Raw genomic sequence first — 9,206 nt, forward strand, 5'->3', positions numbered from 1 at the left:
TCCACAAGAGGGTGGCCGAGCGCAGTGGCTCATGCCTATAATCCCAGCACTTTGGAAAGCCAAGGTGGGAGGATCACTTGAGGTCAGGAGTTCAAAATCAGCCTGGCCAACATGGCAAAACCCCATCTCTATCAAAAAAATACAAAAATTAGCCAGGTATGGTGGCATGTACCTGTATTCCCAGCTACTCAGGAGGCTGAGGCACGAGAATTTCTTGAACCTGGGAGGTGGAGGTTGCAGTGAACAGAGGTTGTGCCACTGTACTCCAGGCTGAAAGACAGAATGAGGCCCTGCCTCAAAAAAAAAAAAAAAAAAAATTCCATGAGAGGGTAAAAAATAGGTGGACATGACCATATGAATATCAAGGATCATCATTCAATGAAGGACATGGTAGATAAGCCTTACAGTTGGATGATCATTTGGTAGAAGATAGAGCTCTCTGTGATGATGAAATGTTTTCTGTCTGTATTCTCCAATATGGTAGTCACTATCCACACTGGGTTACGGAGCACTTGAAATGGGGATAGTGCAACTGAACAACTGAATTTTTAGTTTTAATTCATTTGAATTTAAATAGCCATCTGTGGCTAGTGGTTACCATATGGAGCAGTGCAGAACTAGGGTATTTGAGGGACTCTAGCAGATCAATAAGAAACACAAGACTGTCCAATATAAAAATAGGTCAAGAATATAAATAGGTTGACAGAAGGGAAGCCCAAGTACATAGTTTTTAGGAAAAGATCCAAAATCACAAGTAAATAGCAAAATACAAATTAAAACCGTAAGATAGTACTGCTAAAATTGGAAAGTCATATGATCCCAAGTGTTAGTGAGGATGTGGGGAAGAGCAACCCTCACTTACTACTGAAGGTTGAGGAGTAGATTTGTGCAGCCATTTTGGAATTAAGTGTGTATATATCAGATAACCAATCAATCCTTCTCACTTTCCCTAGAACAACTCACACACAGATTGTTGAGGAGGTGAATGTGAAACAGAATATTTCCCTTCACCCCGTCACAGGACCAGCCAAGGGGTTGGCTTGTTTACTCAGCCCACAGCTTTCAAACCTTCATGGAAGGGGAAGCTCACAGGTAAAAGGGTGCAGAGGTCGGGATGAGCACTTCTGGCCAACCGGCAGGAGCAGAACTCCATGCAGGCCTGCAGCAGCATCTAGGGGTTGCCTGTGACCCCTGACGCCCCAGAGGGAGTGTTACATTGTGTTCGCTTAGCTTTGCCATCTGCAGATGGCTGTTTCATAGCTCAGTGTGACAGCCCTCTGTATCCCAAGCTCTTGTTTGGTGTCCAGGAAGAATCAGGTCACAAGAACAAATTGAAGGATGGTGAATGTGGAGGATTTTATTGAGTGGTGGCAGGGGCTCCCAGCAGGATAGGGAGCTGGAAAGGGGATGGATTGGGAAGATGGTATTCCCCTGGAGTTCGGCCATCCCCAGCTGAAATCCTCTCTGAGATCTCACTGTCAAGTCATCCCTCTGAAGTCAAGCTGCTTCTCTCTGACGTCCACCTGCTGCTTCTCTTCTTCCTTTTTCCGCTGCTCTGCCACTCCACCAGTGCGGCCTGTGGGGTTTTTATGGGTACAGGATGGGAGCAGGGGAAGGGCCAGGGTGGTTTTGGAAAAGGCAACATTCAGGCAGGAAAACAGGAATGCATATTCTCACTTTGGGCCATGGGTCCAGGCTTGAGGGTGTGGCCCTCACTGGGGACCACCCTCTTCTACCCAGTATTTCCCTGCCTCCTGTCCATATCATATGTACAAAGGTGAAAGGTGCCCATCACATTTTTTTTTTTTTTTTGAGCCAGGGGTCTTGCTCTGTTGCCCAGGCTAGAGTGCAGTGGCATGATGAAGGCTCACTGCAGCCTCAACCTCCTCAAGTCTCCAGCAATATTTCCACCTTAGACTCCTGAGTAGCTGGGACCAGAGGCATGTACCACCACACCTGGCTAATTTATTTTTTGTAGGGATTGGGTCTCCCTATGTTGCCCAGGATGGTCTTGAACTCCTGGGCTCAAGAAGTCCTCCCACATCAGCCTCCCAAAGTGCTGGGATTACAGGCATGAGCCACCATGGCCCACAACATTAAGACAGTAGAGATTTAGAGGCGATGTAAGTTTATCGTGGGTGGGAATGGAGATGTTAAATCTGATGGAGGTATATACTATGGAATACTCTGTTACAGTCAGAAATAATGAACCAGAGCTACATACAACAACATGAAGAGGGCTGGGAAATGTAGTGTTAGGTGAGAAAGGTAAGAAACAGAGTGAGGTGTGATAGTATGATCCTATCAACACGGGTTTTCAACATCAATTCACCCAGAAATAGTAATATATTCTTCAAAGATGTTTGTATAACCAAGGCCATATATCAAACACATTACTCTTGCTTGGTACCTACCGACAATTTTGCACCACGAAGTAGAGGGTGAAAGCGAAGTAAGGGGCAGGGATCGGGGGAAGAAGAGAAAAGGCTACTGTAAACAGGATTGATGATAATATGCCATAAAGGAAAGGAAATAATTATCTTAACCCTTAAACCTGTTATACAACTGAAATGGGTTCTACTAGCCTGGCACCATGAGACCAGACATCCACACAGAGGTTTGCAGCAGGAGAAAGGAAGGTGTTTTACTGGCAGGGTGCCAAGCAAGGAGGCTCAGGTAGCTAAGCTAACGCTTAAACTTTGACCTATGACTAGCAGGCAAGGGTTTGTAAAGCAGGGGTAAATTTCAGGAAAGCAGAAGCTATAGGCAAAATAATAAATCAATGATTTATGGCCATGACCATAAATCAAAACCATAAATCAAGGTTACACATTGGTTTTGACCTTAAAGTGCAGGATATCTTGAAGCAGGGGCTTACAGGTCATAGATACATTCAAAGACTTTCTGATTTGCAATTGGTTTGAGAAGCTTTAAGAATTTGGGGTCAGCAGAAAAGAATGTTAGGTCAGCTCACAGGTGTGACTTTCTTCACCCCCTGCAGGAAGAAATTTAGACCAAAAGATGGTGGTCAGAGTTTCAAGCCCCAGATCTCCCTTATCTGAGGCCTATGTGCAGGTAGATGTGCAGGCAGATCTGTTTGGTGAGGGTTCCGTTTCTGAAAAACAACTCAGAGACATATGTTACAATGTTATCTTTGGTTTGTATAGGGGAACCAAATGTCCCTTGATTCTAGTTTCCTTGGCTCTTGCTTTAGGCTATTACCTTCTTGCTCATCAAGTTGCTTATTTACTTCTCAGGGCTAACTAGGTGCCTGGAACTTGAAGGAACTCAAGATTTTCCTTAATTCCCATGCTTGGGGGGGGCCCCACAGGCCTCTAAGGAGGTCCTTACTCCATCTCACATCTGATGTCCAAGAGAAGGGAGAACAAAATATGGTCTAGTATGTGAATTTCCTAAATCTTTTAATGACTATGTATGGCTTTCTTGATACTGTGCATATTTTTTGAGCTAAATAGAAGCATGTTCTGTGTTCTGTTGCCTCTCCTATGTCAGTGCTTGCTTTAAACATAAGCATGTTTATAATTCATCATATTGGGCTCTGCTCATTTCTATAAACTCCACCAGCTGCTGTTGCTTTGGCACAACAGAGTATTTTATGTTCCTCTGAAGTATTTCCCTGACGAATATAATGCTTTGTGAAACCTGTATTGCAGAAAATGCCTGAATGTTGAATTGAAACATGAGAACTGAAGAGTGAATGGGCCAAGATCAGAGCTTGTGACAATCCACAGGTGGCCCTGGGTGCAGGTTTAGATACTATTCTTTCAGACAATGTTCTCAGCCCTGTGCATCACTCAATCCTCTACATCTGAAATGATTTGCATAACCATGTTGCTGGGCCTGGGACGAAATTCCTATGGCAGTGTTGCTTTTTCAGATTCTCATTCTCTCCCCTCTTTTTTTCTCTCTCTTTTAGAATTCTGCAGGAATGGAATGGATTTGTGTGGGGTTTTCTTTTCTGTAGAAATTCACGTTGTATGTCTTTTATAAGTGTTCAGACCTGAGAAAGAAAGGGTTTGAATACCGTTGTATTTTACTGTGCCTTCTATAAGACATTTCAACAATCTCTAAATTAGTTTATCTCCTTGTTTTTTATTTCTTAAATAAATTAATGACCTACCCCAAAAGAAGGTGTGACAGTAATTTCTTTTCTCTCTCTCTCTCTTTTTTTTTTTTTTTTTTTTTTTAGTGCCGTGGCATGATCATAGCTCCCTGCAGCCTCAACCTCCAGGGTTCAAGCAATCCTCCCACCTCAGCCTACTGGGAAGCTGGGACTACAGGAATGCACAACCACATTGGGCTAATTTTTTTATTTTTAGTAGAGACAGGGTCTCACCATGTTGCCCAAGCTGGCCTCAAACCCCTGGGCTCAAGTGATCCTCCTGCCTCGGCCTCCTAAAGTGTTGGGATTACAGGTGTGAGCCACTGCACCCTGCAACACGTTAATTTCAAACCTATATCTTTAAAATAATGGATATTAGTGTCTATATGGATTGCCAAACTACAGAGAGAAGAACAGTTATTTTGTTTCATTATTTATAAAGCTTCCCTCTTCTCCAAAATAACTATGTCTGTTGAATGCTGGCAATACCAATATGTCAACAGAAATTTTAAGTCTATAAATTCCTTTTTATTTATTGCCCCCATTATTACTAATGTCCCTCTACCTTCAAAAGAAAAATCAAATTGAAAAGTAGCACATCTCTGACTTAGGCTATTGAAAACTTTTAACTACTTACATTTCAGATAATAAATGAGCCTCAGCAACTAATCAAACTCAGAATCCAAAAAATAAGTACACTTAGTTTCTTAACTATAAATTATTTTGACCCAAGCCAAATATATTTTTTATCTTCCAGAGATATTATAATCTCCCAAGCCAAGGAAAGAAAAAAATGTTAGGAAGAATCCAATACATGACTGTGTTTTCAAAGATTTTGAAAGATTTCTAGGTAATATTTTTACCTGCTGCAGACTCACTACCTTCAGACGTCAGTGACCACACTTGCATGGGAGGAGGATCTTTCTGATGTTTATATTGGTTTTCTCTTTTTTTGTCACTGATTCATTCATGTCATTAAGCACATATATGTATATATGATATATATGACATATATAGATACATATACATAAAATATATCTATATATTTTTTGCTATGTGCCAGGCATTGTTCGAGGCTCTGGGAATGCAATGCCCAAGAGCCTTTATACCTCAAATCCAGAGAGGGGAAACAGACAATTAAGAAATGTAAATAAGGTGTCGTAAGTGCTCCACTAAGACAAACAGAAAGTACTATGGGAGTTCATAGCAGAGGCACCAGATTAGGATTAGACCAGACTACATGTTCAAGGCAGGCTTACTGGATAAAGGAATATTTACACAGAGCCCCAAATGATGAGTCAGATTCAGTCCTTGGAAAACAAGGGCATAAGAAAAATATGTTCCAATCGTAGAGAGGTAGAGCAGGGACTAGCAGGAGATAAGGTTGAAGGCAGAAAGTTACAAACAGAAGCATGATATGATTAGATGAACATTCCAGGAACATCACTCTGCCTGGAGAAAGGACACACAGGACAATTACATCTGTCAGGAAACCAAATGAAGGCTGAAATACAATAATGCAGTAAGTATAGAAAGAGAATTTACACAAAATTCTCTTTCTATCCTTCAAAAGGCAAATTCACAGGTCAATTAACTGTTAGAGTGGGGACAGGGGAGAGTGGCTGATCACAACCCTTGAATTTCAGACATACTAGTGAAGTTATATGGTGGGCTACTGTATTAGTTAGATTCGTTGATGCTAACAGCTGTTATGACTCAAAATCTCAGTGGCTTAGCACAACAAATGTTTATGTTTATTTCTCTGTCACCTCACAGTCCAAAGCTGAGCCGGGAGAAGGTGGGTTCTGCTCCACACAGTCATTCATATCTCCATGTTTTGTCCCTGGATTTAAGCATTCAAAAGACATTATCAGGCTCTGTCCCTCCCCCTTTTATTTTTTACTTATTTATTTAATTTTTTGAGACAGAGTTTCACTCTTGTTGCCCAGGCTGGAGTACAAGGGCACGATCTCGGCTCAGTGCAACCTCTGCCTCCCGGGTTCAAGCGATTCTCCTGCCTCAGCCTCCCGAGTAGCTGGGATTACAGATGCACACCACCATGCCCAGCTAATTTTTTTAGTAGAGACAAGGTTTCTCCATGTTGGTCAGGCTGGCCTTGAACTCCTGACCTCAGGTGATCTGCCCACCTCGGCCTCCCAAAGTGCTAGGATTACGGGCATGAGCTACCTACCGCACCTGGCCCTGCCCTTTCCTTTTTATTCTCAGCTCTGCCTTCCTTTTCACTGGTTTACCCCTCTCCTTATGGTGGCAAGGATGGGACCCCAGCATGTCCACTCAAATGATCTCTAGTGCAGCAGTTCCCAATCTTTTTGGCACCAGGGACTGGTTTCGTGGAAGACAATTTTTCCATGGATGGTGGTTGGGGGATGGTTTTGGGATGAAACTGTTCCACCTCAGTTCATCAGGCATTGGATTTTCATAAGGAACACAAAACCTAGATCCCTCGCATGCACAGTTCACAATGGGGTTCACCCTTCTATGAGAAGCTAACGCCACCACTAAACTGACAGGAGGCAGAGCTTAGGCAGTAATGCTCACCTCCTGCTAGACAGCCAGGTTCGTTACAGGCCCTAGAGTGGTACCAGTATGTGGCCCCCGGGGCTGGGGAACTCCTGCTCTAGTGTATCATCTCAGGAGATAAGCTTTCCCCAACCATTCTCTTAGCATCTCTAATAATCCCTGCAAAAGGATTCTGGACTTCCTTGGGTCAGATAACCACCCAGGGCCAGTCACAGTCCAACTGGATGAAGAACTTTGATTGGCCAGCCTGAGTCACACCCCAGAGGCAGAGGAGACCTGATGATTGGTAGCTCCATCAGATGTGGGAGGAGGAGTTCCTGAGAGGAACAAAGAAAGAAAGACTCTAATACCAGAAGGCAGGGATAAGTAGCTGCAAAAACAACAGCCATCACCAAAGCTATATAAGCTTTAATTTCTCATCAAATTTTGGTTTAGGATCTTAGCAGAACTGACGGGTAGAAAATCAACCTATGCAATTTTAATTTAGGAGTGCCCAATGAGCAACCCGCTGTGCTATTATGCTATGAAGTATGACGACTAAACATTTCCATTGTGTAAGTCTAGAATGTCACATTTTTTTCATATCTATATGTTCATTGGTGTTTTATCTTTGAAACGACATGGTTTTTACTCCAGTCTTTAGCCTGTATTGAGGTTTATGGGTCTCCTGGGGAAAAGCTAAGTTTAGTGTAGAATTTGTTCTGTCTTCAATCACAAGGGAAAAACAACCTGCCCAAGCAAATCCTGTGGGAACATGATTTATGAGTGCATGCTTAGGTGTTTTATTACTACATATCATACCTTTTGTTAGTGCTTCTATTAATATTGCCAGTCACGAGCCATAAAATTGACTCTGAGTGCATCCACAAGCTTTTATAAACCTCTTTCTGAATCATTGGTTTTTCTGTAAAACATAAAACATTTTGGTAAAAAACAAAAAGTGGCAATTCACTTGGTTTTGGCTTAGCACTTGCATTTTCTAGGAGTGGAATCATAGCTGCTCAGAACTGTGGGAGCTCTCAGAAGTCATCTCACCTCATTCTCTATTTCTCTGTGACTGGAGGGTAGGCACTCTGTACACTTAGTGGAATGAATGTCTCCACTGTGGCATCACACTGCTGTTAAGCTTATTACCTCACAACAGCCCAGGTTTTCATGTGATTGTTTTATTTGCTTTTGAGACAAATTCTTTTTTTTTTTTTTTAAACAGTCTCACTCTGTCGCCCAGGCTGGAGTGCAGTGGCATGATTTTGGCTCACTGCAACCTCCACCTCCTGGGTTCAAGCAATTCTCCTGCAAGTCTCCTATATAATTATATATTATATACAAAATATATATAATGTATATATTTATATAAAAATATATTTATATGAAGGGCAGTTTATTAAGTATTAACTCACATGATCACAAGGTCCCACAACAGGCCATCTGCAAGCTGAGGGGCAAGGAAAGTCAGTCCGAGTCCCAAAACTGAAGAATTTGGAGTCCAGTGCTCGAGGGCAGGAAGCATCCAGCACAGGAGAAAGATGTGGGCTGAGAGGCTAAGCCAATCTAGTCTTTTCACATTTTTCTGTCTGCTTTATATTCTAGCCACACTGACAGCTGATTAGATGGTGCCCACCCAGATTAAGTGTGGGTCCGCCTTTTCCAGCCCACCGACTCAAATGTTAATCTCCTTTGGCGACACCCTCACAGACACACCCAGGATCAATACTTTGCATCCTTCAATCCAATCAAGTTGACACTCAGTATTAACCATCACACATGCCCAGCGAATTTTTGTATTTTTAGTAGAGATGGGGTTTTGCCATGTTGGCCAGGCTGGTCTTGAACTCCTGGTTTCAAGTGATCTGCCTGCCTTGGCTTCCCAAAGTCCCTGGGATTATAGGAGTGAGCCACTGTGCCCAGCCGACACGTTCTAAACATCAGAAATGTGCTCTAGTTTTTTTTTCCTTTGAGCCTGTATTAGGCCATTCTTGCATTACCACAAAGAAGTACCTAGACTGGGTAGTTTATAAATAAAAGACATGTAATTGGCTCATGGTTCTGCAGGCTGTACAGGAAGCACTGTGGCATGTGCTTCTGGGGAGGCCTCCGGAAACTTTTACTTATGGTGGAAGGCAAAGGGAGCGCAGGCACTTCACATGGTGGAAGCAAGAACAAGAGTGTGAGGTGGGGAGTGCCACACACTTTTAAATGACCAGATCTCGTGAGAACTCACCCACTATCATGAAGACAGCACCAAGGAGATGGTGTTACACTATTCATAAGAAATCCAGCCCCTGATCCAGTCACCTTCCACCAGGTCCCACTTCCAATACTGGGGATTATAATTCAACATGAGATTCGAGTGGGGAGACAGAGCTAAACCATATCAGAGCCCCACAGAATGAGCCTGCATAGGATGACAGGTCTCACTTTCAGATTACCCTAGGTTCCCTGAGGCTTTTCTTCCCCAGACTTCATATCCTCAGTTCTGTCCAGCTTCCCTCAAATGCCATCGTTTCCACAGCCACATCTATCTTGACCATTTTACTGTGGC

The 9,206-nt window shown here is 42.9% G+C and overlaps 2 protein-coding genes across 8 annotated transcripts in view; both read right to left on the bottom strand.

The window, feature by feature from the left end:
• Window positions 1-9,206, bottom strand: part of MAP3K20 (mitogen-activated protein kinase kinase kinase 20) — a 763,073-nt gene that overhangs the window by 627,313 nt on the left and 126,554 nt on the right. The gene's annotated exons all lie outside the window — the stretch shown is intronic.
• PDK1 (pyruvate dehydrogenase kinase 1) overlaps window positions 1,341-9,206 on the bottom strand; it is a 72,325-nt gene continuing 64,459 nt past the window's right edge. For 5 of the 7 annotated variants that reach the window (XR_007718205.1, XR_007718211.1, XR_007718213.1 and 2 more), the window contains one exon: window positions 1,341-7,568. The gene's annotated coding sequence lies outside the window, so the exon portion shown is untranslated. The remainder of the gene's footprint in view (window positions 7,569-9,206) is intronic. The other 2 variants (XR_007718206.1, XR_007718207.1) reach the window with 2 other exon arrangements.

This window comes from Macaca thibetana, chromosome 12, assembly GCF_024542745.1.
Source record: "Macaca thibetana thibetana isolate TM-01 chromosome 12, ASM2454274v1, whole genome shotgun sequence".
Taxonomy (NCBI): Eukaryota; Metazoa; Chordata; class Mammalia; order Primates; family Cercopithecidae; genus Macaca; species Macaca thibetana.